At 39.5% G+C, this 5,812-nt stretch overlaps 1 non-coding gene across 1 annotated transcript; it reads right to left on the minus strand.

Moving 5' to 3' along the window:
- Positions 1–5,464: 5,464 nt before the first annotated feature.
- Positions 5,465–5,536, minus strand: TRNAC-ACA (transfer RNA cysteine (anticodon ACA)). The gene has a single exon. It is a non-coding gene; the product is annotated as a tRNA-Cys (tRNA).
- Positions 5,537–5,812: the final 276 nt, after the last annotated feature.

Raw genomic sequence — 5,812 nt, forward strand, 5'->3', positions numbered from 1 at the left:
CTTAACTGATAAAAGTATTGTGATTTCTTTAAAGATATAATTTTTGAAAATGGAAACAAACTGTGTTTTTTTAATTTTTAAAATTTGACTCAGATAAAGTAGACTATAATCATATCAATTTTACTTAATTCCCATGATGTGTTTGAGAGGGAAAAATGTAAATGAATTGTGCATGGAATGCTGCCATATTTTGATTATGATAATTAAAATTTCAATGTAGCTTTATTAAGCAATTTTATCCATGCTAATGTTTAACAGAGTAAGGCAAATTTACTTTTTCTTTTTTTGACTAATCAATGCTACTTTTATAGAATTTTTTAAAGACTCTTGCTCAAGTTTTAAAGAAGTCAGTTAGTCCCTGAAGAGACTAATAAGACATGAGTTGCTGAAAGGTAAATAGGTGACTAATTATTTAAAACAGGCCATTCTCTAACACATGCACTGAATAATGGAAAACCATATTTTTAGAGTAGAGAGGCAAGACAACTTAAAGTGTAAAAACCATTTTGAAGGTAGTGATAAAAAAGTCAGAACTATACATATTGTAAATTTACCTACTCTGGGTTAATAAAATAAAAATAAGATCAATAATTAATACATTCTGTTAAGTAGTTAGAATAGGAAAAATAAGTCCAAAATGGTGGTGGCTAAAAGATGAAGAACTATACAAAAAAGATCTTCATGACCCAGATAACCAAGATGGTGTGATCATTCACCTAGAGCCAGACATCCTGGAATGAGAAGTCAACTGGGCCTTAGGAAGCATCACTATGAATAAAGCTAGAGGAGGTGATAGAATTCCAGTTGAGCTATTTCACATCCTAAAAGATGATGCTGTGAAAGTGCTGCACTCTATATGCCAGCAAATTTGGAAAACTCAGCAGTGGCCGCAGGACTGGAAAAGGTCAGTTTTCATTCCAATCCCAAAGAAAGGCAATGCCAAAGAATGCTCAAACTACCACACAATTGCACTCATCTTACACGCCAAAATTCTCCAAGCCAGGCTTCAACAGTATGTGAACCATGAACTTCCAGCTGTTCAAGCTGGATTTAGAAAAGGCTGAGGAACCAGAGATCAAATTGCCAAGATATGTTGGATTATCGGAAAAGCAAGAGGATTCCAGAAAAACATCTACTTCTGCTTTATTGACTATGCCAAAGCCTTTGGCTGTGTGGATCACAACAGACTGTGGAAAATTCTTCAAGAGATGGGAACACCAGGCCACCTTGCCTGCCTCCTGAGAAATGTGTATGAAGGTCAGGAAGCAACAGTTAGAACTGGACATGGAACAACAGATTGGTTCCAAATCAGGAAAGTGTATGCCAAGGCTGTATATCGTCACCCTGTTTATTTAACTTATATGCAGAGTACATCATGAGAAATGCTGGGCTGGATGAAGCACAAGCTGGAATCAAGATTTCCAGGAGAAATATCAATAACCTCATATATGCAGATGACACCACCCTTATGGCAGAAAGCAAAGAAGAACAGAAGAGCCTCTTAATGAAAGTGAAAGAGGAGAGTGAAAAAGTTGGCTTAACACTCAACATTTGGAAAACTAAGATCATGGCATCTGGTCCCATCACTTCATGGCAAACAGATGGAGAAACAGTGGAAACAGTGACAGACTTTATTTTTGAGGGCTCCAAAATTACTACAGATGGTGATTGTAGCCATGAAATTAAAAGACACTTACTCCATGGAAGAAAAGCTATAACCAACCTAGACAGCTTGTTAAAAAGCAGAAACATTACTTTGCCAAAAAAGGTCCATCTAGTCAAAGTTATGGTTTTTCCTGTAGTCATGTATGGATGGGAGAGTTGGACTATAACCAAAGCTGAGCACTGAAAAATTGATGCTTTTGAACTGTGGTGTTGCAGAAGACTCTTGAGAGTCCATTGGACAGCAAAGAGATCCTACCAGTCCATCCTAAAGAAATCAGTCCTGAATATTCATTGGAAGGACTGATGCTGTAGCTGAAACTCCAATACTTTGCCCACCTGCTGTGAAGAACTGACTCATTTGAAAAGACCTTGATGCTGGGAAAGATTGAAGCAGGAGAAGGGGATTACAAAGGATGAGATGGTTGGATGGTGTCACTGACTCAATGGACATGAGTTTGAGTAAACTCTAGAAGTTGGTGATGGACAGGGGGGCCTGGTGTGCTGCAGTTCATGGGGTTGCAAAGACTCAGACACAACTGAGCGACAGAACTGAACTGAACTGAGGTCAATACAAAGTGACAATGGGACATCATTTACTTCTAAGGTCACCCAAGGGGTCTCTAACGCATTGGGCATTACTTATTATCTCCATTGTGCCTAGAGGTCTCAGTCTTCAGAAAAAGTAGAAAGAGCCAACCAATTCTCAAAATCAGCGATAAAAAAGATAACCCAGGAGACCTCCCTGGGTTGGAAGGAGGCTTTACCAATAGCTCTCCTCGGCACCCATATTGCCCCAAGGGTCTTTGTCCTTATGAGATGTTATATGGGACAACTTTGTTTATCTCAATGACCTCTTCCTAGTATCCAGATGCTCAGACCCTCCAATCTTATACCATGGCCATTGGGCAATTCCAACAAGATATATACTTGGGGGGTATCAACCAGGACCCAAAAGATTCTAAAGAGCCACCACTCTAAGCTCCAAGGACTCAAGTCCTAATTAAAGCCTGGAAAGTTGGGTCCCCAAAGGCTCAACTCCAGCCCACATGGAAGGGTCCCTACCCTGTAATACTTTCTACCCCCATAGCAGTCAATGTACCAGGACATGATTCCTGTATTCACTACTCACGAGTCAAGCCAAGGAAGAAAACAGAAGAGGAGGACATTCAATACACCTGTGGGCCCCTGGGAGATCTTAGGATATTCAGGACTACAAATGAGTGCCATTCTAAGGAACACCCCCAAAATTAAGTTTCTGGGGAAAAGATTTCTCAGGACAGCTCTAAAGAGCCAACACAGCTTGGCAAGAGTTGTACTCCAAAATAGACAAGAGATAGATCTCCTGATCCCTGAACAAGGAGGGACTTGACCCATCTTGAATGAGATGTGTTGTTTCTGGGTAAATATTTCCAGCTAAATTAAAGAAAGTCTCACAGTCCTCAAGAAAAACATTCTATGTCTCAAAGAATGAGCTAGAGAGTTCTTGGATGGCTACAATCTCTCTTTGGAGGATCCTTCTCCTGGTGAGGGGGAATTTGGAGTTGGCGAATGCCCCTATTAATCCTTGTTATCATCATATTGATGCTGCTTTTGATTGCTCCATGTATTATCAACTGTCTAACCCATTCTGTTACTGCCCAGATCAACAAGCTACAACATGCAGAGCCAGTTCAGCAAGGATATATAAAACTGCAGCCGACCACGGAAAATATCACTCACCCTTAGATGGACTCACCACTATAAGGACTCTGAGACTTGAGACTAGCAAGTGGGGGAGACCCAATGACCCTTACTGTCCCAGTTCAGCAAGAATTAGCCAGAGAGACCTCAATGCACCTATTCCCAAAGAATTGGGCCTCCCATCTCTTGAGGGGGGAATGTTAGGTAGTTAGAATAGGAAAAAGGAGTCCAAAGTGGCAGTGGCTAAAGGACAAGAAGGGAAAAGCCCGCAAAAATAGAACAAAGGAAAATCGAAGGACTGGATTGAGGACCTCAGGTAAAACAAACAGCCCAGTTTACATAGGGCAGACTCAGGGGGAGGAGAAAAAAACATAAAAAGAGGAGCCAAAATTGAGCCAGGGGCTTCTCTTCTCTTCAGTCTTTAGGGTTGACCCACCCTCACACCTTGAGGATGTATTTTCCTTTCCTTTCTGAATAAAACTGAGCTGTAACATGGAACTGTAGCACTGGTCCATCCGTCACTTCAAACTTTTGCTGTGACTGAGGAAATTTACACGGGACTGTAACACTGGTCCATCTGTCACTTCAATTTTTTGCTGTGGTGAGACAGAACAAAACTCCCCCAACAATTCCTTTATAATTGTTTTTAGGAAACAGCTTCTAGTAAAGTCCAAGATTTCAGAAATAATTAACTCAAACTACAATGTTGTTTGAAAAAGGAAATTAGAGGATAACTTATAAGAATCTAGCCTTGATCCTGAGATTACTTATTATTAATAAAATAATCTCCTGAAATAAGCAACATACCTAAAGATATTTTTTTGGATACTATCACTGAATTTTGTTCTATATCCTACTTTATTTGAGCAATGTGAAGAGAAAAACTTATATGACATTCATTCCTAGAGTCATAATTTTATTGCACCACAATCTAACATGACTGATTGATTAGCAAAGTACATTTAGTATATAAGATAAAAGGTTTTCACCATGTAAACACTTGGGACATTTAGTATATATTCATAGAATATGAAGGTACTCTTTTGAAAGGTATATTTATGTTTTTAAAAGTAATTATATCTTTATCTTACTTTGCTGTTGTTTAGTCACTAAGTCATATTTAACTCTTTTGTGACCCCATGGACTAGCCCGCCAGGCATCTCTATCCATGGGATTTCCCAAGCAAGAATACTGGAGTGAGTTGTCATTTCCTTCTCCAGGGATCTTCGCAAACCAGAGATCAAACCCACATCTCCTCAATTGGCAGAGGGATTCTTTACCACTGAGCCACCAGGGAAGCCCTTTCTTACTTTATTTTTTTATAAACCATGAAAATTCTCAAAAAAGTAGTCTGCCCAGACACAGTATTCTAAAATTGAAAATTAAAGATAAAAATAAATCATTTACCCTGCATTTTTATGTAAGGCACTGGAATTCACCATAGTGGATGATTAAAGACTTATCATTAGGTAATGAGTGCTAAGTAGCTTTAACTTTGAGACCCTTTGGACTTGCCCACCATGTTTCTCTGTCTATGGGATCCTCCAGGAAAAAATACTGGAGTGGGTTCCTGTGCCCTCCTCATCCTTAGGTAATAATATCAGCTAAAAACAAGTATCATATGGTATTGCTTATAGGTGGAATCTAGAAAAATAGTACAGATGAACTTACTGACAAAGCATAAATAGAGTCAGAGGTGAACAAAATAAATGCGGGATGAATTGGGAGATTGGGATTGACATATGTACACAACTGTTGCTGCTGCTGCTAAGTTCCTTCAGTCGTGTCCAACTCTGTGCGACCCCATAGATGGCAGCGCACCAGGCTTCCCCATCCCTGGGATTCTCCAGGCAAGAACACTGGAGTGGGTTGCTATTGCCTTCTCCATATATACACTACTATGCATAAAATAGATAACTAATGAGAACCTTCTGTACAGCACAGAGAACTCTACTCAGTGCTCTGTGGTGACTGCAATGAGACAATGACATTGAAGTCACTCAGTCATGTCCAACTCTTTGCAACCCATGGACTGTAGCCTACCAGGCAGCTCCTCCATCCATGGAATTTTCCAGGCAAGAGTACTAGAGTGGGTTGCCATTTCCTTCTCCAGGAGATCTTCTCAACCCAGGGATCGAACCTGGGTCTCCTGCATTGTAGGCAGATGCTCTACCGTCTGAGCCACCAGGGAAGACTGCAATGAGAAGAAAATCTAAAAAAGAATGGATATATGTTTATGTATAACTGATTCACTTTGCTGCACAGCAGACACTAACACAACACTGTAAAGCAACTATACTGTAATAAAAATTAATAAAAATAAGAATGCCAGCTAATAAAGAAAAAGTGAAAGAATTAGAAAATAACAATTTTGCAACCCACAATGAAATAATTGATTCATACAAGTGTCATTAATAGATGATAAGTCATGAAATGGAAGGCTTATGAGAAGCAAATGCTTGCACAT

Source organism: Bos javanicus, chromosome 2, assembly GCF_032452875.1.
Source record: "Bos javanicus breed banteng chromosome 2, ARS-OSU_banteng_1.0, whole genome shotgun sequence".
NCBI lineage: Eukaryota > Metazoa > Chordata > Mammalia > Artiodactyla > Bovidae > Bos > Bos javanicus.